The following is a 22,651-nucleotide window of genomic DNA, read 5'->3' as shown; positions in this document are numbered from 1 at the left end:
ATGGCTCACGTGCTGAACCTAGTTGTTCAGGAATTTCTCAAAACGTACCCTGACTTGCTGTATTTACTTGACAAGGGAAAAAAACAAAAAAGTGAGTCGGAGTATGAGGTGGTGTACATGCAACTTGTAAGCTCATGTTCACTTGAGAAGGTGCGCTGTATTAGCGTCCATTTCCGCCATTACTCTACCGCTTTTGCTGGTCTTATAGTGCTGCAAAAGTGCTTGAATTTGCCAAGTCACTGACTCATGTGCGACCTGCCCACGCAGTGGAACTCTACATATCCTATGTTGTGAGAATTAGTGAGCAGCAGAGGGCAGTAGCTGAATACCAGCTTCAACTTGCCCATCAGACTGAGAGTCAGCCACCACACATAAGAACTGTCGACTGGGTGTGGATTGCTGACATTTCTGAGGTTCTTGAGAACTTTAAATAATGCACCAAGCTCGCAAGCAGTGATCAGGCTATTATCAGCTTAACCATCCCGCTGCTGTGTCTATTGAAACAATCACTGCATAATCTCAAAGAGGACGCTTTGGGTGCCCAGCATATGGCTTTGGAGCCCGATTTCACAATGGGTGATAATGATGATACTACCCAGCCCAGCCAATATTCTAAGTCAACATTGGGTGATGATGAAGAGGGAGAGAAATAGTTTTTCTGTGCTACTGAGGGGACTTCCAATGCTACACAGGGGAATCTCAACCCAAGCTTCGTGTCTGTCCAGCATGGATGGGCTGGGGAGGAGGAGATGGAGGAGGAGGAGGTCAGAGTGAGGAGACGATGGGTGTTGTTCCTCCTGGTGGGAACACAGAACCTTTGCCTATTTACAGCTTGGCCCACATGGCACAGTTCATGTGTAAGTGTCTGTGGCAAGACGCTCACGTGATGCACATTTTATCCAACAACTTATACTGGTTGGCCACCTTTCTGGACCCACGGTACAAGGAAAAATCTCCTTCACACCTTTTGGAGTCACCAAAGGGCTGCACAATGGAATCCTTCAAGAGGGTCATTGTAGATCACTTGCAGAAAACATCACCCTCAGACAATGCTGGCGACTGAGTTACCAGCTCTTTTCAACATCAAGGATTAATAGAGAGAGACATGAACACAAGGACCAACAGAGGTGGGGGGAAATGTGCGCAAATTGGCCATTTTCAATAAACCAGCATATAAGCAAGGGCTATCTGTGCCTGTAACAATGCCAAGGAGGAAGATGCTGCACAACATGGTCAAGGGTTACTTAAGTGACCATACCTGCGTCCTTTTATGACGCTTCAGTTCCCTTTTAATTATTGGGTGTCCAAGCTGAACACTTGGCCTGACCTCTCTTTATACAACTTGGAGGTGCTGGCCTGCCCGGCTCGTAGTGTGATGTCAGAGTGTGAGTTTTGTGGGGGCAATCATCATGCATCAAAATAAAGACAGACTTACCCTGATTAAATTTAAACAACAACTGGATTTCTCTACAATTTCTAATCCCTCCAGATGAGAGCAAGCAAAACTAAATTCCCCCAAAATGTTGATTTTGACTACTACTGTTAATGTCCACCCCTTCCCATATAAAGCCATTTCCTTCCTGCGTCAACCATGACTCGGCCCATAGGACTAATTTTTGGAATACTATGCACATTGTGCAGTGGTGGATAAACTAGGACAGTACTCATACTCCAGCCTACAGTGCCTTGCGAAAATTATCGGCTCCCTTGAATTTTTCAACCTTTTCCCACATTTCATGCTTCAAAAATAAAGATACAAATTTTATTGTTATGGTGAAGAATCAACAACAAGTAGGACACAATAGTGAAGTTGAACGAAATTTGTTGCTTATTTTAAACTTTTATAAAAAATAAATAACTGAAAAGTGGGGTGTGCAATATTATTCATCCCCTTTACTTTCAGTGCAGCAAACTCACTCCAGAAGTTCATTGAGGATCTCTGAATGATCCAATGTTGTCCTAAATGACTGATGATGATAAATATAAGCCACCTGTGTGTCATCAAGTCCCGTATAAATGCACCTGCTCTGTGATAGTCTCAGTGTTCTGTTTAAAGTGCAGATAGCATCATGAAGACCAAGGAACACAACAGCCAGGTCCGTGATACTGTAGTGGAGAAGTTTAAAGCCAGATTTGGTTACAAAAAGATTTCCAAAACTTTACGGCTAGGCATGCACTTTGCGTTCACCTACTTGCAGTTCAAGAAGCACATTTTTCCCCTAATTGATTTGACTAAAGTTACTATTTTCATTATTTTAGCGCTGAAAACGCATGCGTTTTTACCGCGTTTTGGATGCGTTTTTAGCGCTTTTTACCTGCTTTTCCACCTGCGTTTTGATAGATGCGTTGTGTACATCAAGACACTGCTAAATAAAGTTTAAATATTCCAACTTATTGAAAAAATTGGAAAAAAAGGATCAAATCTATATTAATAGGAAAAAACATGAAAATTGATTAAATTAATGATTTTATAGCGGTAATCTGATATTTTATGGATAAATAGCAATAATTTATTGAATTTCTTATTTTTATTTGTCGGACTATGTGTGTGCGTAAATGGACATATGATATCATTATTTTGATATCCAAAAAGCATGCGTTTTTGAAGTCCAAAACACATGTTTTCTGCACTGAAAAAGCAGGTAAAACGCAGGAATTTGCAGGATTCTTGGTTTTTGCCATTTCTCATTGACTTCAATGTCAACAAAACGCATCTAAAATGGCAAAAACAACTGACATACTCCTTTGAACGCACGTTTTTTGCCACAAAATATGCAAATTAAACGCAGCGTTTAAAAACGCAAAGTGCGGTCTAGAAATCCCCATTTTGCATAGACTTTGCTGTCAAATCAAAACACAAGCCTTTTGTCATGAAAAAGGTGCTTCTCAAAACGGACCTGAAAAGCAGTGGAAACGTAGGTAAAAACGCAAAGTTCGTGCCTAGCCTAAACATCCCAAGGAGCACTGTGCAAGCGATCATATTGAAATGTATGATACCACTGCAAATCTACCAAGACCCGGCCACCCATCCAAACTTTCATCTCATACAAGGAGAAGACTGATCAGAGATGCAGCCAAGAGGCCCATGATCACTCTGGATGAACTACAGAGATCTACAGCTGAGGTGGGAGAGTCTGTCCATAGGACAACAATCAGTCGTACACTGTACAAATCTGGCCTTTATGGAAGAGTGGCAAGAAGAAAGACATTTATCAAAGATATCCATAAAAAGTGTTGTTTAAAGTTTACCACAAGCCACTTGGGAGACACACCAAACATGTGGAAAAACGTGCTCTGGTCAGATGAAACCAAAATTTAACTATTTCGACACAATGTCAAACGATATGTTTGGTGTAAAAGCAACACAACTCATCACCCTGAACACACCATCCCCACTGTCAAAAATGGTGGTGGCAGAATCCTGGTTTTGGCCTGCTTTTCTTTAGCAGGGACAGGGAAGATGGTTAAAATTGATGGGAAGATGGATGGAGCAAAATACAGGACCATTCTTGAAGAAAACCTGTTGGAGTCTACAAAAGACTTGAGACTGGGACGGAGATTTGTCTTTCAACAAGACAATGATCCCAAACATAAAACAAAATCTGCAACAGAATGGTTCACAAATAAACGTATCCAGGTGTTAGAATGGCCAAGTCAAAGTCCAGACCTGAATCCAATTGAGAATCTGTGGAAAGAGCTGAAAAATGCTGTTCACAAACGCTCTCCATCCAACCTCACTCAGCTCGAGCTGTTTGCAAAGGAAGAATGGGCAAGAATTTCAGTCTCTCGATGTGCAAAACTGATAGAGACATACCCCAAGCGACTTGCAGCTGTAATTGCAGCAAAAGGTGTCGTTACAAAGTATTAACTTAAAGGGGACAAATAAGATTGCACGCCACAATTTTCAGTTTTGTTTTTTTTTTATTAAAGTTTAAAATTAGCAATACATTTCTTCAACTTCACAATTGTGTCCCACTTGTTGCTGATTCTCCACCATAAAATTAAAATTGTTATCTTTATGTTTGAAACCTGAAATGTAGCAAAAGGTTCAAAAATTCAAGGGGACCGAATTCTTTTGCAAGGCACTGTAACTACAATTTGTCATTGGATGCCCTTTTGATGGTGACTACCTGCGTCATGGCAGAGACTACCTACTTGTTGTTTTAAAAATTATTATACTTTATTGATATGCATTAAAAACAAAAACAAACATGTGTGGACTAAAATTTCTTGAATGCCGTGGAGGTACTGTGAACCCAATTAAAAAAACTTTGAGACCAAATTAGCCCAGACCATGAGTATATGTAGTCAGAAAAAGGGGGAGGTGGGGGGGAGTTCCCTCTCCTCTCACCCTACAAATGTATTACTGCCTGCCTAAACGATGCCCCCATTCCTCGGCGGCTATCCCTCTTCTGATCCTCACTCTTGTGTCAGGTCACTGGGGTGTCAAGTAAGACAATTACTCTTATCACTAAGGGCTCACAGCAAAAAATAGTGAACACCTACCACTCATAGACTCAGTGCACATTACTATCTTGGCCCAAATGCAGATAATTCAATATGTAGTAATATTAATAATCCATATTCATATAAGGGATTTTTAATAATAAAAAATGTCCCTAAACAGCTTGCCCCTGCCTGGCTATGGAGTACACCCTTAATTTTCTGGTGCCCCCATTCCTAGGCGGCTCGCCCTTATAGACCCTCAACTCCATCTTAATTAATTTGGGATTTTGGTTTTTCAAAGTGGTTTGATCCTTGAAGGTGACACATCCAAGGAGGCTATTATGCTCTTTGTCAAAATCTCCTGATGAACTCCATCCATAATCAGGGCGGAGAGAAACTCGTCGAGATAAGATTTTTTGAGAAAACGATATGTCTACAGAGCACTCCCCTATATGACAGATAAGTGATTGATGATCTGTTGTTCCATATCTCAAAAACCAAATCCCGAATCAATTAAGAGGGAGTTGAGGGTCTGTAAGGGCGAGCCGCCTAGGAATGGGGGCACCAGAAAATTAAGGGTGTACTCCATAGCCAGGCAGGGCCAAGCTGTTTAGGGACATTTTTTATTATTAAAAATCCCTTATATGAGATATGGATTAATATCAAATTTATTTAATTGTCTGCATTTTGGTCAAGTTATTAATGTGCACTGAGTGAGATGGAATTTTTGAGAAAATGATATGTTTCCAGAGCACTCCCTAACATGACAGATAAAGGATTTATGATCTTCTGTTCCATATCTTAATAACCCAGTCCCGAATAAATTGAGAGGGAGTTGAGGGTCTATAAGGGCGAGCCGCCGAGGAGTGGGGGCACCAGGAAACTAAGGGTGTACTCCATTGCTAGGTAGGGGTAAGCTGACTAGGGATATTTATCACCCCCCCCTATATGAGATATGGATTATTAATATTACTACATATTGAATTATCTGCATTTGGGCCAAGATAGTAATGTGCACTGAGTCTATGAGTGGTAGGTGTTCACTTATTTTTGCTGTGAGCCCTTAGTGATAAGAGTAATTGTCTTACTTGAGACCCCAGTGACCTGACACAAGAGTGAGGATCAGAAGAGGGATAGCCGCCGAGGAATGGGGGCATCGTTTACATTAGGATGCACTCCATTGGCAGGCAGTAATACATTTGTAGGGTGAAAGGAGAGGGAACTCCCCCCCCCACCTCCCCCTTTTTCTGACTACATATACTCATGGTCAGGGCTAATTTGGTCTCAAAGTTTTTTGAATCGGGTTCACAGTAACCTCCACGGCATTCAAGAAATTTTAGTCGACACATGTTTGTTTTTGTTTTGGTTTTTAATGCATATCAATAAAGTATAATAATTTTTAAAACAACAAGTAGGTAGTCTCTGCCATAACCCTTGTAATCTATTACCTATAATTTATACATTTTTTCTGAAGTATTTGACTACCTGCGTCAACCAGGACTCAGGTCATAGGGCTAAGTTTTGTAAACAATGCATATTGTGCACTGGACAAACCAGGGCAGTAGTCTTACCAAATTACTATTTGTCAGTGGAAACCCTTGTCACAGGTTGTCCCACATTGTAACTGAGATAGGGGATACATATTCAATAGCAAATTACAATAACTGTTGATGAACAACTGATGGCCCTCTTAAAACTTCAATTGAGGGCTGCAGAATGACATAGAGGAGGAGGAGGGTAAAGCCCAACTCTAAAATGGGCGCATTTTAAACTGCTATGGAATATGTATTTCACTATCTGAGTCTCAATGAAGGAGGGACCACCCAAATGTATAAGTAAGAGCAGCCCCTCCCAAACATATGTTACTGGGTCAGCTCTAGCCCAGCTGAAAGCACACTCTGACATCACACTAGCAGGCGGGCAAGGCCAGCACCTCCAAGGCGTATAAGGAGAGGTGTGTTTAGTGCATCAGGCAGCACAAAATGCTAAAGTATTCCTTTGTATTTGCAAAAGCTACTAGAAACGTATTAATGTGGCTGATGTGGACGCCACAAGCCAGGCTGTGAACCCCTAAATATTGTGGAAATGGGTCCCAATTCCCTACCTAATCAACAATCTCTCCCTTCCTGCTGTGATCTTATTTAGTTGTTTCAGCTCTTAAAAGAGCTATTGTACTATGGAGGAAGTGACACGCTCTTTTAAACTCTATACCTGCTCGTAAATCTCTCCTTCCCTACACTTCACTGACCTATACACTGCAGGTAACCCTGAAAAAGGCTTTTATGTTATCTAGGGGCCTAACACTCTCCCTAGCAGCTGTTCACTCTATCCCTATACTGATACAATGCTGGCTTCGGATGCAATGTGCGCAAAATGGCAGCAGGATAGCTTTTATAGACCCTATGACGCTGCACGGCCAGCCAATCACAGTACTGCCACACCAAGATTGCTGCGGCATTACTGTGATTGGTTAAGAAGCCCAGCATGTTTAGTAGCTGCAAATCAGGCGCCAAAGCTGCTGGGTGGGACATACAATTATAGCGAGGTGAGTACTCAAACTCGCAATATAACGAGTACCCTGAATACTGTACTATCCGTGCGAGTAGCGAATAGTAATTATTACACTCGCTCATCACTAATTAACACATTATTCACATCAACAATATTTACATCATTGTTTTGTGGCGACAACTGATGTTTTCAGAGCGGGGCCTTCAGATCCCAGCACCCATGAAATCCAATTTTTGGGCGTCATCGTATAGAGTAGGAAGAGCTGAATAGTTTGATATATAATTTTATTAGAAAGCTTTCACTATAGCCTGTGTTTTACCGTCATTTACAGTATGCCTCTGTTTGGGGATTTTCCATCCAGGGGCCAGTCCTATCAGTGATTGACAACTACCTCTGTATAAACAATTCTAAAAAAAGGTATCAATCACTGATAGCACTGCCACAGGATGGTAAACTCCAAAAAAAGCAAAGAATTAATAATTAAAGCACAGGTTACATGGAATCTTTTCTCATAAAACTATACATCAATCTGCTCTATAATATGGTGCCTGCAGGTTGGATGGCATTTTCATTGTGACAGGTTGCCTTTAAGTGACCCTTTAATAATTACCTATAATACACCCCTTGGCTTACTAAGTGACACCACTTCATACAAATAGCAATGTGCACAAATGGAAACACAGGATACTGTGCTTAGCTGCTGTTCTCATCATCTCTTAGACACTATTTAAATTGAAGGCTAAAATTAAACATCAAAAATTTTCTTCCAGTTAGTCAAACCTTTCCAATTAATCATTAACAGTTTCATTGTCTGAGCCGGCTTTTTAATACACTGACATATTGTCATCTTACTGGAACATTTTTTTACAGGAAACGTTCCCATCATAGGTAAATAAACTCTATTATTCACCATTCTTTGCCATCACTGTTTGTGTGCTGTCATTTTACTGTTCATCATTTGGAATATTTAGAAATAAACCTCAACAGCTAGAAATGATTTTTTTCACTTTTTTACACATGGCAACTAAAACTATATGGGTCATTTTCTTCTTGGATTATAATGAATATCAACATTTGGATATGCACCCTAAGGGGGTTGTATGGAATTTAACATTGAATGTAGTATTTCTAATGTTCTTCAACTAAAACATTCCCTCTCCTACTTCTCAACTGTATATTTCATACTTCTGATGCTGTTCCCCATTTCTCAAACTGAATGTCATCAGTGGATTGGAGCTGCGGTCACTGTTGTAGATGCTGTCACCATCTTGAATGTGGCGTCATCAGGAGAGTCTTTTTCAGGTGTTGGCTAGTCTCTGCTATCAGGGCCGGCGTCAGCACGCGGCATACCTGGGCAAATGCCGGGGCCCTGGAGAGCCGGGGGGGCCCACTCGGCCTCGTCAGTTCTGGTGCCCCTTGGCCGGGGCCCCCTCGCCTTAGTTCTGCTGCCCCCGGGCCGAGTTCCGCAGTCCTCGGCAGGAATCTGCAGCGCCGTCCCTTTAAGGCGCGCAGACTTCCTGGTTTGAACTTCATCTGTGGGCGGAGCTACCGACCGGCCTGCTCAGTCCCACAGATGAAGGAGTTGCAGTGCCAGCCAGCGACCCCCAGCACAGCTCTTCTCTCCGGCGCTGTGTGGGCCCCCTCTCCGGCGCTGTGTGGGCCCCCTCTCCGGCGCTGTGTGGGCCCCCTCTCCGGCGCTTTGTGGGCCCCCTCTCCACCGTGACCTGAGAGGTATGTGCCCTCCCCGCCCCCGATTTATGGGCCCTGGGGAGCTGTATGGGTTTCTCCCCCCTTAGGTGTATGCCCTGCCCCCCCGGTGCTGTATGTGCTGGCCCCTGGAGCTGTGTGTGTGGGCCCCACAGAGCTACGTGTGTGTCTGTATGTATGTAGCAGAGCTATGTGTGTATGTATGTAGCAGAGCTATGTCTGTATGTATGTAGCAGAGCTATATGTGTATGTATGTAGCAGATTCATGTATGTATGTAGCAGAGCTATGTGTGTATGTATGTAGCAGATTCATGTATGTATGTAGCAGAGCTATGTGTGTATGTATGTAGCAGATTCATGTATGTATGTAGCAGAGCTATGTATGTAGCAGAGCTATGTGTGTATGTATGTAGCAGAGCTATGTGTGTATGTATGTAGCAGATTCATGTATGTATGTAGCAGAGCTATGTGTATGTATGTATTTAGCAGAGCTATGTATGTAGCAGAGCTATGTGTGTATGTATGTAGCAGAGCTATGTGTGTATGTATGTAGCAGATTCATGTATGTATGTAGCAGAGCTATATGTATGTATGTAGCAGAGCTATGTATGTAGCAGAGCTATGTATGTAGCAGAGCTATGTGTGTATGTATGTAGCAGAGCTATGTGTGTATGTATGTAGCAGAGCTATGTGTGTATGTATGTAGCAGAGCTATGTGTATGTATGTAGCAGAGCTATGTGTGTATGTATGTAGCAGAGCTATGTGTGTATGTATGTAGCAGAGCTATGTGTGTATGTATCCAGCAGAGCTGTGTATGTATGTAGCAGAGCTATGTGTGTATGTATCCAGCAGAGCTGTGTGTGTATGTAGCAGAGCTATGAGTGTATGTAGCAGAGCTATGTGTGTATGTATCCAGCAGAGCTGTGTATGTATGTAGCAGAGCTATGTGTGTATGTATGTAGCAGAGCTATGTGTGTATGTATGTAGCAGAGCTATGTGTGTATGTATCCAGCAGAGCTGTGTATGTATGTAGCAGAGCTATGTGTGTATGTAGCAGAGCTATGTGTGTATGTATCCAGGAGAGCTGTGTGTGTCTGTATGTATGTATCTAGCAGAGTTGTGTTGTGTGTGTCTGTATGCATGTATGATGTGTATCTATGTATGTCAGTGTATATGACTGTATAGATATGTCAGTTCTATACGTATTTTTGTGAGTTTGTCTTTAAATATGTATATGTATGTGTACGTATGTGTGTGTCTGCGTGTGGATGGGGCCCACCGGGACTCTTCCGCCCAGGGCCCACAAAAACCTGGAGCCGGCCCTGTCTGCTATACTCAGCATGCACCAGTTGTCAATTCTGACTTATCCTCAGTATTTACTCCCTGCTCGCCCCTCACTTACTTTTTAGTGCACGCCACTGACAACTATAAAGAGAAGTGACAACACAGCAATAGAGTGCTCGCTTACTGGCTCGTCACTTCACTTTGGGGTACACTCTATTTAAGCATACATCTGGCGCGACCTCTTCACACGGGTGAGTCATTTGTTTTCCTGTTTGGACTTTTCCTTTCAACTATATTATTATTATTATTTATTATTCTAGCGCCATCAATTCCATGGCGCTTTACATGTGAAAGGGGTATACATAATAGGGACAAGTACAATATTCATAAACAATACAAGACACAGACAGGTACAGAAGGATAGAGATCCCTGCCCTCGAAGGCTCACAGTCTACAACTGATAGGTGAGGATACAATAGGTTAGGGTAGAGCTGATTGTGCGGCGCTGTATCAGACTGAGGGTTATGGCAGGTGGTAGGCTTGTCGGAAGAGGTGGGTCTTCAGGTTCCTTTTGAAGCTTATCAAGGTAGGCGAGAGTCTCATGTGTTGAGGCAGAGCATTCTAGAGTATGGGGAAGAGGAGATGAGAGGGGAGTAGAGAAGGAGATCTTGTGAGGATCGAAGGTTACGTGCAAGTAAGTACCGGGAGACTAGGTCAGAGATGTAGGGAGGAGACAGGTTGTGGATGGCTTTGTAGGTCATGGTTAGGGTTTTGAACTGGAGTCGTTGGGCAATGGGAAGCCAGTGAAGGGACTGGCAGAGAGCAGTAGCGGGGGGACAGGTGGATTTATCAGGCAGCATAGTTTAAAATAGATTGTAGGGGTGCGTGACTGTTAGAAGAGAGGCCACAGAGCAGGAGGTTGCAATAATCCAGGCAGGAGATAATAAGGGCATGTACTAGAGTTTTTACAGCTTCTTGGGAAAGGAATATACGGATCCGGGAAATATTTTTGAGTTGGAGGTGGCAGGAGGTGAAGAGGGCTTGGATGTGTGGCTTCAAAGAGAGATCAGAGTCTAGGATTACTCCCAGGCAGCGAGCACGTGGCACTGGGGAAAGTGAGGAGCCATTGACATTGATGGATATTTCAGGTGGGGGGTTGAGTGAGGAGGAGGAAAGACAATGAATTCTGTTTTGTCCATGTTCAATTTTAAGAATCGAGCAGAGAAAAAGGATGAAATAGCAGACAGACATTGTGGGATTCTGGTTAGTAGGGAGGTGATGTTAGGTCCAGAGAGGTAGATCTGCATATCATCAGCGTAGAGATGATACTGAAAACCGTGGGACTCTATGAGCATTCCCAGGCCGAAGGTATAAATAGGGAACAGCAGGAGTCCAAGAACTGAACCTTGGGGGACTCCGACAGACAGGGGGTGAGATGAAGTGGTGTGAGAGTGGGAGACGCAGAAAGTTCGGTTCGTTAAGTATGAGGAGATCCAAGATAGGGCCAAGTCTGCGATGCCCATAGATGAGAGAATTTGTAGTAGAAGGGAGTGGTCTACTGTGTCAAAGGCAGAGGACAGGTTCAGGAGGAGGAGGACACAGTAGTGTCGCTTGGATTTTGCGGTTAGTAGGTCGTTAGTGACTTTGGTTAGGGCAGTTTCAGTGGAATGATGGGGTCGGAAGCCAGATTGTAACCGGTCAAAGAGGGAGCAGGAAGAGAGGTACGAGGACAGTTCAAGATGGACATGCTGTTTCAGTAGTTTTGAGGCATAAGGAAGAAGTGATATGGGGCGATAGTTTGACACAGAGGAAGGGTCAAGGGAGGGCTTTTTGAGAATGCTTGTGATGGAGGCATGTTTAAAACATGAAGGGAATACACCAGTTGTTAGTAATAGGTTGAAGAGATGGGTTAATGTCGGGATGAAGACTGTGGTGAGATTGGGGATGAGGTGGGATGGGAGTGGATCAAGCAGGCAGGTTGTGAGATGTGATCTTGAGAGTAGAGTGGAAAGATGATCTTCTGTCATGGTGGAGAAGCTGGTTTGGGAGGAAGAAGGCTGAGTAGTTGTGAGGAGTGGCTGTGGTGATTGTGGGCCAAAGCTTGCTCGGATGATATTGATCTTCTGCTTGAAGAAAGAGGCAAGTCTTCAGATGAGATGAGAGGAGAGGGAGGTGGTGCTGGGGCACGGAGGAGATCATTGAAAGTGTTGAATAGCTGTTTAGGGTTGTGGGATAGAGAGAATATGAGGGATGAGAAGTAGGTTTGTTTTGCAGCAGTGAGTGCAGACTTGATAGATTACCTTAGACTCCATTAGGGTCATTTTATATACCTTCATGTGGTAGTTTCCGAATTAGTCCTCCAAGAATATATTAACTCCCTGTGATATACTAGCTTCTGATCTACCTTTTCTGTACTTAGTATATTTTACACATAATTTACAAGTGTTAAGCTAGTTTTACTGGTCTGCATGCCTTAATAATCGTGTAGGGTTTATTGCCGCTCTTTCCCTCTGTCCTTGTTCTTCCTGCACTATACATGTAGCATTGTATTGTATTTATGATAACCCATTTTTTTGTATTCAATAAAAAATGTTTTTATATGCCATTACTTAGGAGTACTTTACACGCTGAAACATCGCTAACGATTTATCGTCGGGGTCACGGTGTTTGTGACGCACATCTGGTGTCGTTAGCGACATCGCAGTGCGTGACACGTACGAGCGACCTACAACGATCGCAAAAGTGGTAAAAAACATTGGTGTTGGAGAGGTTGTCCAAACACCAAATGTCTGGTGAGTAGCGATGTTGTTCCTCGTTCCTGCGGCATCACACACCGCTTTGTGTGACACCGCAGGAGCGATGAACATCTCCTTACCTGCCATCCACCGGCAATGAGGAAGGAAGGAGGTGGGCGGCATGTTACAGCCTTTCATCTCTGCCCCTCCTTTGCTATTGGACGGCTGCCGTGTGACATCACTGTGATGCCGCATGAACCGCCCCCTTAGAAAAGAGGCGGTTGGCCGGCAACAGCAACGTCGCTAGGCAGGTAAGTGCGTGTGACGGGTGTAAGCGAGGTTGTGCGACACGGGCAGCGATTTAGGGGGTGCCCCGGGACTCGGTGTGGATAGTGCCGTGGGGATGAAGGGGTCACTCTCATACTCACTCAGTTCATAGGCAGACACTGACAACCGGGTAAACCAAATCTCTGTTTACTGCTGCCGCTGAGGGGAGCTCATCCGGGTCCCGTCCCCAAGTGGTGCTGCCTGCTGATCCGTGACCTGCCTCCTGGCACTTGTCACGCTCCCCGGGTCCCCTGCTCTGCTCCCCGGCTCACCTGCCACGCTCCCCGGCTCCCCTGCCTCGCTCCCCGGTTCTTCGGTCCGGTCTCCGCCGCTCCCCGCTCTCCAACCTCCATTGCCTGCGCTTCCCAGGCGTCCTGGTCCCCGCTCCCGGCGCCCGTCGGCTTCTCAGCCCCAGCCCGGCTCTGCTGCTTCCTCCTCACCGCTTCCTGCTCTGGCTTCTGGCACCCGGGCCGCGCGCATGCGCATTAGGGCGCGCGCACGGTCATTGACCCTTTCTTAAAGGGCCAGCGTCCACTGACAGGAAATGAAGCACACAGGTACAGGGTATAAAGGGGTTTAGTGTCCAAGTGGGCGGGGCCTGTTCTTCGTGTTTCCCAAGCTAGGAGTCAGGTCTCCTTGTGTTCCTGTGAGATACTCACCTCTCTTTCTTCTAGAGCCGATCCTGCCTTGCCATCCGGTCCTGCCGAATCCCGAACCCCGAACGCTGTCTATCTGCCATCCTGACAGTCCGTACCATCTCTGATCCCTGCGGTGACCCGTCATCTCGCTCCAACGGTTCCGGACTCCGCCTGACATCATCTCGGCTTCCGAACCTGAGCTCCGTCACCCGGACTACCATCAGTGACTCCGTGGTCCCAGGGACTTCTCCATTATACTCTTGCGCACGGACTGTCCTGCTACCTGTAGTGCTCCAGCTACCGGACCCCTTACCATCATCAAGGAGTTCGGCCCAGTGGATCCACCTCCTGGGTCTGCCCGTCCACCTGGCCCTAACAGCACTTAGTTTTTACTTCAACTTGATGGTCCGGTAGCGTGGAACTAGCCAGGCCCCGCACCCTACTATGGTTAAGTATGGGAGCTTGCTCTCAGGGCTCACGCTTGGGATTTTCTGGACCATTTTGGTTGGAAAGTCTTATCCCTCTCGTTGCGCTAATGCCCCGATTCTGGAGTGGGTGGGAACGGATCGTAAAGGGTCTGTGCTCCTCAGGTGAATTGTCGGGTTGCCTGAAGCTGCTCCCTGACCTAGGGTCCATGTACCCCGTCGTGCCGTCGGTCCCAGACCGGTGATAGGGCTAGGCTGCCGGCCGTCCTCCTCGAAAGATCTGAGCACCTCACCACAATTCCCTGCGATCGGAGGTCCAACTCCTCTAGGCACAGACCACCGTCTCCAACCTAGGCAGTTACTTCAGGAGTCGCAACTCCCGACTTACTCGGAGCTCCTCTCAGCTCAAGGGCTACTTCCAACTCCCTCTCCACTCACAGACAGACTCTACTCCCTACACTCCTCACCCCCCTCCCTGACCCCCCCAGATGGGCGACTCTATTCCACTCAAGCCGTCCACTGGTGTGTCAGGTGGGTGTGGTGAAGGGTGTCTCTAGGATTTGATTTGCTGTTGAAGGCAACACCACTTAAGTAGGGACCAAGAACCAAAAGGGAGGCAGAATACTGCACAGAAGGGCAGCTTGTGCAGTACCCTGGGATGACCTGATAGTCCAGGGGCGTCACATTTACCTCTGTCTGGGAGGTGTTTTTTGTGCTCTGATCCAGTTCAGCTCCCCTGATGAGTCCACAATGAAACGCGTAGGAAGACTGGAGCACGCCACTTGCGGTTTGGCAATTAAGGGGTATGGTGTAGCTATGCACAAAAGCTACCCCTTGGAAATCCAGCAGTCACCAAGACATCCATTTCGGATGATGATGAGATACCAGTGAGATTGTTCCTATTTCTAATCTACAGTGCTAAGGGTGTTAAAGTTATCATTGGCACTCTTTGCTCTTTTTATAGATGTTATCTGTGACACCCTGGCCTATCAGGTCATCATAGGGTATTGTGCAATCTGCCCTTCTGTGCAATATCCACCTCCTCCTTGAATACGGGTCCCTAACTAATGGTGTTGCAAAAACCAGCTAATTAAAATCCTAGGAACACTCTGCACCACACCCACCAGACACACCAGTCCACTGAGTGGAATAGGGTCGCCCACTTGGGGGGTTGGTTAAGGGGAGGTCAGGAGTGTCAGGAGCAAGGCAGTGTAGTGTTGGAGGTGGAGGAGAGAGTAGGTCAGGAGCTGTGCTCATTGGAAGTACTAGGTAGTAGACATTGGTCTGGGCCTGGTAGGAGCTGGACCGCAGGTCGCAGGGAATCGTGACAAGGGGCACGGTATTGTCGTGGAGGACAGCCGGTTGCCTTGTACCATCACCGGGCTGAGGCCAGGGCACAAAGGGTATGTGGACTCTTGGTCAGGAAATAGCTTCAAGCAACCTGATAATTCACCTGACAAGAACGGAGCCTTCAAGATCCGCTCTCCACCCGCTCCAAAATCGGGGTACTAGCGCAACGAGGGGGATAGGACTTTCCACACCTATGGTCCAGGAAATCCCAAGCGTGAACCCTGAGAACAAGTTCCCTCAGATAGCCACACTGGGGAGCGGGCCCCGATTAGTTTCAGGCTATAGGAACCAACCAGAAGAGAACAAAGTGCCACGAGAAATGTCACAGATCAACAGGCAACACCAGCAGAAATGGGACGCAAACGTGCTCCCCCTCAGTGGCAGCGGTGTCCAGAACTTTGGTTTACTAAAGTTGTCGGTGTCAGCGTTATTGGACTGAATGAGTACGCAAGTCACCCCTACCTCCCCAATGGCACATCACTAGCACCATCACCGAGTCCCGGGCCATTCCCCACCTACCTGAGGAGGGGTCAAACACCTGGCTGCCCACTCCATCGCCACCGGGTACTGCCAGCCGCAGCGGTGGTACTCCACCTTACCACACACCACGGTTGGCGTCACAAACTCTCAATATGACACGGGGGCGGTAAACCCTTGAAAAACTTGGCATCACGAACAGGATTCGAGCAGGACCCACTTACCTGGGTGACGTGCGCCTTGAAGACCGAAACCAAGCATCAATATCTCATTTCCCGACAATTCTGCCATCTTCTACCATCTTTTCGTGCCAAAACGCCATCTTCCCAGTCAAAGGGCGTGAAGCAGAAGCCCCACCCTTCGTCTTGAGTGTGAGGCCAGAACCGGAAATTCCCAGAGGGCCACAGCATCGAGAGGAGTGCTGAGTGAAAAAACCGAGGGGGCGTGACAGAATGTAGAAGCAGCGGAAGAGAAACAGGGACACCAGGACTCAGCCATAACGTTCCTGGTTATAAATACGAGCAACAATAGGGAAATTAGTGACCAGAATAAATTATTAGAGTATAGAAAAAACTGCAAAAGATGACCAATTTTTGGTAGATATCAAATATCTTTATTAATACAAAAGACTAAAAATCTCACACCAAAAAACAGAGGACAATAGTAATACAATAGTAGTGCAGGTTGAGGAGTGAAGTGTTCCAGATAAGGATATCTGCTACAAGTGGATCAGGAATGGGGAGTTACTGCACAGAAGTGCAGAGAGTATCCAGGTGCTTGCTGGAAAGATCACTACATGCAGCTATAAAAAAGTTCATTATATTACACATGTAAGATTCCAGATAAAGAATCCCACCATATATAATGCATAGTGCATTTGCTGCATGGAGTGACAGTTTCCAGCATTACACATCAGCTAAATAGCATATGAAGCAAGTGCTTACCCATCCTGGTCCGCAGGCAACAGATAACAAACGTGCCCCAACGCGTTTCGAGGTCTTCCTCGGGGGGCTGCGACATGGTGTGGAGCGGGGTCAAGGATTTTATACTAAAAGGAGGATGACTGTAATCCAATGTGGTCGCGTGCGGGGCGGGACTCATCAGCAGGGTTCCGGCGTCAGGCATTCCTGGAAGTGACGCGGGCATTATAGTGTCGTCACACTATGCCGCCCCATCCTGTTTCAGGAAGCTGTCGTCACGAAACCACGTCAGTGAGTGACACCGCGCACGCGTGCCTCAGACGCGGCCATCTTAGAAGGGGGCAGAGGTATGGGCAATATATAGAGAGTAAGAATGCAACTGATAAAATAAAATATGTCATCGCGCAATCAAAGCGCAAATGCCATCATATCAATCATTAAAATCAATAGCATTAATTTAGTCTCATGTGTCGCCCTGGACAAGCCAGAGGACACAGGTAACAACACACACACACCCCCACCCCCAGCAGTTCACAGCAGACATCCCCAAAGTGACCTGCTTTCTGCCTCGGGCTCAGACTGACACACCAGGTGGGCGGATTCAGGAGATGGAGGCGCCCACCCAGGAGTTAGCTGGCCTGAGGCAGGAAACAAGCCCAGTCAAGTCCAAGGAGAGGAAGAGAGAAGGTCTGCAGAGAGGCAGACATAGCCAGGGGCCTAGGTTGGAGCCTAGGGCCTCGTACAGAGAGTCCGGCAGACGGTAGTGGCCATCTGCAGGGAGCCGGGGAGACAGCTGGTGGAACCGTAGGTAGCCGGGGCTGGGCGGTGGCCCACCGGTACTGAACCGGGGAGCCAGCTGGAAGCCGGAACGCAGGAGGAGGGTGCACTGAGGCGAAAGAAAGGACTTATCCCACTAAACTGGGTCAGGGGAGAAACAACAACAGCAACCATCCATGGGACCCGTCCAACCAGCCGTTTGTTTACCGAGAACTGTGTCGTGTTTACTGGCTGAGTGAGTACCTCCGTGCCGTGCGGCACAGCGCTGCCCCTGCGCCCCTGCACCTCCACAGGCCCCATAGCCCGCCTGTCCACCATTCCAACGCCATCACTGGGCCCTGGGATCACCAACCCCTACCCACGGAGGGGCAACACAACAACTGGCTGCTCCATACCATCACTCAATCACCACAACCGTGGGTGGCGTCACGGACAATAAACAATCCCCACACCCAAACCCCCTTTCACTCATGGGCGAGGAGCGCCGCTAGAGTCCCCGGGATCCGGCCCATCGCTCGAGCCACCGAGCAGCAGCAGGCCGCAGCAGCCGCGGCAGCCGGACCCGAGCAGTGGGAGAGCGCGGCGTCCCCTCCTCTGCCCGCGACAACTTGGCGTCACGAACAGGATCTTACCGCTCTGCCATCTGGTAGAGGTGCGCCTTGTTACCGCCGGAGGTGTCCGGCCAGAAAATTTCAGAAGCCGCCATCTTTGGCACGAAGAGTTCCCGCTCGAGCGTCTTCCCCGAGCAGGAAAGGCGCGAAAGTGGAATCCCGCCCCCTGAAGAAGGAAGTGCTAAAAAGAGGCTAAGGGGGACAGGATGGCATCCGGCCGCATGTGAACTGCGGCTGTGGAAGCAGGGACGCCAGGACTCTGCCAGCATTTGGTTCCTGGAAGAGGCCGCCGCAGTGATGCACCGACCCGTTACCCCTGTTACCAGTAGCGGAGTCTGCAGCGTCTATGGGGGAGGACCCAGACCTGGGGTCCCCAGGCCTCACCTTTGTCACCGCCCTGGCACCGGCCCCGGCAGTCCGCCTGGCCGCGACGGAGATGACGACGGCTCCGGCAGTCCGCCCGGCCGCAACGACAGCGAAGTACCGGTCCCGTTGACCGATCTGGAGCCGTTCCTGGACTGGAGTCAAGGGGTGCTGCCCACTTCCTAGGGGCAGCACCAAGGCTAGGTTGTTTGGGTGGGTGACTGCAGGACCCGTTACACTGTTATTATTAAAAGTGTTTGACTGTTATTGCAACGTTAAAGTAATGTGCATCCCGTTGTGGGAGGATTGAAAATGCTTGTGTTTAATGTTTTGATCTTTTGCAGTTTAAAAGAAAAATAAAACCGGTGATGGACGGGCAGCCCGAAGACGGTCTGCATTTTGCTAAGAGGGAGTGTGTCGCCCTGGACAAGCCAGGGGACACAGGTAACAACACACACGCACCCCCACCCCCAGCAGTTCACAGCAGACATCCCCAAAGTGACCTGCTTTCTGCCTCGGGCTCAGACTGACACACCAGGTGGGCGGATTCAGGAGATGGAGGCGCCCACAAAGGAGTTAGCTGGCCTGAGGCAGGAAACAAGCCCAGTCAAGTCCTAGGAGAGGAAGAGAGAAGGTCTGCAGAGAGGCAGACATAGCCAGGGGCCTAGGTTGGAGCCTAGGGCCTCGTACAGAGAGTCCGGCAGACGGTAGTGGCCGTCTGCAGGGAGCCGGGGAGACAGCTGGTGGAACCGTAGGTAGCCGGGGCTGGACGGTGGCCCACCGGTACTGAACCGGGGAGCCAGCTGGAAGCCTGAACGCAGAAGGAGGGTGCACTGAGGCGAAAGAAAGGACTTATCCCACTAAACTGGGTCAGGGGAGAAACAACAACAGCAACCGTCCGAGGGACCCGTCCAACCAGCCGTTTGTTTACCGAGAACTGTGTCGTGTTTACTGGCTGAGTGAGTACCTCCGTGCCGTGCGGCACAGCGCTTCCCCTTCGCCCCTGCACCTCCACAGGCCCCATAGCCCGCTTGTCCACCATTCCAACGCCATCACTGGGCCTCGGGATCACCAACCCCTACCCACGGAGGGGCAACACAACAACTGGCTGCTCCATACCATCACTCCCAGGATCCCCAGCCAGAGCAGCGGTGGTGTACACTCAATCACCACAACCGTGGGTGGCGTCACGGACAATAAACAATCCCCACACCCAAACCCCCTTTCACTCACGGGCGAGGAGCGCCGCTAGAGTCCCCGGGATCCGGCTCATCGCTCGAGCCACCGAGCAGCAGCAGGCCGCAGCAGCCGCGGCAGCCAGACCCGAGCAGTGGGAGAGCGCAGCGTCCCCTCCTCCGCCCGCGACACTCACATAAAGGGAAAAAGTTATAACAGCATTGCTGCACCCAGACATACCAGGTGCAGCTATCCTGCAACTAGGAAGGGAAATTTTAAATCCATGCAGTATCAGTGCTAGTTCAGTAGTACAGGGGATGCCACATCAGTATATATTAAAACCAAATAATACCAAAATAGCAGTATATGCCCTATCTATAGAAATGTACACAACTTAATCACATATCGCCATAGATGTACATATGGACACTATTTATAGATTACAAATATCAAAGAGAATCCACAAACCACTAAGTGGACAGGCAAAAATGTGACATAACAGAGCAAATTAGTCTCAGGATGACCGCTCCCACCATAAGGGGACAAGGGGAAGCAGGCATTCAGAGACACATATGCCACTGCTCAATGTATAGTATATGTATACATCCACGTAAACACATACATGTGCCAGAGTCATAGGATATGACCCAGGCACATGCTGAATCCACATGGAAGAAAAGAATAACAACCTAAGCATCAAATGACATTTCTGCAAAGATATCATGCACTGCAAGATAAGGGGGGTAAAAGACCACCCAAAGAAGAGGCCATCATATATAGATGGACGATGGTTATATTCAAGATGAGGTTCATCCTCCAAAGATAAGGCTTATCCAATAGATATTTACAGTAGTCATCCAAAATCACCAGCTCAAACACTTGAACAAAACTGGATGATGAATAAAAAACATACAAAAAACACACCATTGAAATCTGAAAAGGGACATATTAAAACATAAATTTAACCCTTTCACGACCGGCCGATTTTTCGCTTTCCGTTTTTTTTTTTTCGCCATTCTTTTTCTGAGAGACGTAACTTTTTTATTTTTCAGTCAATATGGTCATGTGAGGGCTCATTTTTTGCGGAACGAGCTGTACTTTTAAATGAAACCATCAGTTTTACCATATTGTGTACTAGAAAATGGCAAAAAAATTCCAAATGCTGAAAAATTGCAAAAAAAGTGCGATAGCACTATGGTTTTTGAGATATTTTATTCACTGTGTTCACTATATGGTAAAACTGATGTATGGGTGTGATGCCTCAGGTCAGTGCGAGTTCGTAGACACCAAACATGTATAGGTTTACTTTTATATAAGGGGTTAAAAAAAAATCGGAAGTTTGTCCGAAAAAAGTGGCGCACGTTTTACGCCATATTCCGTGACCCGTAGCGTTCTCATTTTTCGGGATCTTAGGCTCAATGACGGCTTATTTTTTGCGTCTCGAGCTGACGTTTTTAACGGTACCATTTTTGCGCAGATGCTACGTTTTGATCGCCTCTTATTGCATTTTGCGCAAAAGTTGTGGCGACAAAAAAACGTCGTTTTGGCGTTTGGAATTTTTTTGCCGCTACGCCGTTTACTGATCAGATTAATTGATTTTATATTTTGATAGATCGGGCGTTTCTGAACGCGGCGATACCAAATGTGTGTATATTTTTTATTTTTTTAACCCTTTAATTTTCAATGGGGCGAATGGGGGGTGATTTGAACTTTTAGGTTTTTTTGTTTTTTTTTAATTTTTTAAAACTTATTTTTTTACTTTTTTTTTTATTTTACTAGTCCCCCTAGGGGGCTATTGCGATCAGCATTCCGATCGCTCTGCAGTATCTGCTGATCACAGCTGGAAGGCTGTAAACAGCAGATACGCTGTCTTTCTCTTTTGCTGTGCCCCGGGCACAGCGAAAGTGAAACCAATTCATGTGCAGTACAGGAGTCATCACATGACCCTGTACTACCATGACAACTATCGGGAGTCACGTGATCGCGTCACGTGACTTCCGGTTTCGGCGGTAAGTAAAACTTTACCGCGATTGCGCTTATAATGGCGCTGTCATGTATTGACAGCGCCATATAAGGGGTTAATCGGCACGAGCAGATAACGATTCTGCTCGTGCCTAGCAGGCACACATCTCAGCTGTGAAAATCAGCTGAGATGTGTGCCGATCGCGGCATGCTGCCGCCGGAGGACCGCGGGCAGTAAGATTATGTCATTTAGGACGTAATTTTACGGCCCGCGGTCGTTAAGGGGTTAAATACATAGAAGACAACTACTATTTTCATAGGAAGGGAGAGTTTTTCATTAAGGCCCTCCGTTGACATGGTGCCTAAAGTCACAATCCAGCGGCATTCCAATCTTGCCAAGGCCTTTTTGTGGTTGCCCCCTCTCGCCCCCAACTTCAATTTATCAATACCCCTTACTTTTAAGGAGGAGGGGTTGCAATCGTTATGGACCTTAAAGTGTCAGGGGATGGTCTTCAAAGCATCGAGGTCAGACACCTCCTTCGCTGCCATGATATCCCTCACATGTTCACGGACACGGATGCGGAACTGTCTAGAGGTTAATCCTACAAAGATCATTCCGCATCTGCACCTGGCTGTATAGATCACAAATTCAGTACTACAGGAGATATAGTGCATGACCTCAAAGCTCTTCCGACCATCCGCCGACATAAAGGTTTTTGCCCTTTCGATATTACGGCATGCTAAGCATGACCCACATGGGAAGCAGCCCCATTTTGGTGGTCCGATGTCAAAAGGAAGATTGGCATGACAGACATAGTGACTATGCACTAAATGATCTTTCAAGTTTTTACTCTTACGTGACTCTGCTGTGGTTTCCGTGATGACGACTTCCTGAAACGGGATGGGGCGGGCATAGTATGACGACACTGTAATGCCCGCGT

The sequence above is a fragment of the Anomaloglossus baeobatrachus genome, chromosome 6, assembly GCF_048569485.1.
Source record: "Anomaloglossus baeobatrachus isolate aAnoBae1 chromosome 6, aAnoBae1.hap1, whole genome shotgun sequence".
Taxonomy (NCBI): Eukaryota; Metazoa; Chordata; class Amphibia; order Anura; family Aromobatidae; genus Anomaloglossus; species Anomaloglossus baeobatrachus.
Note: the sequence above shows the minus strand (reverse complement) of the source record.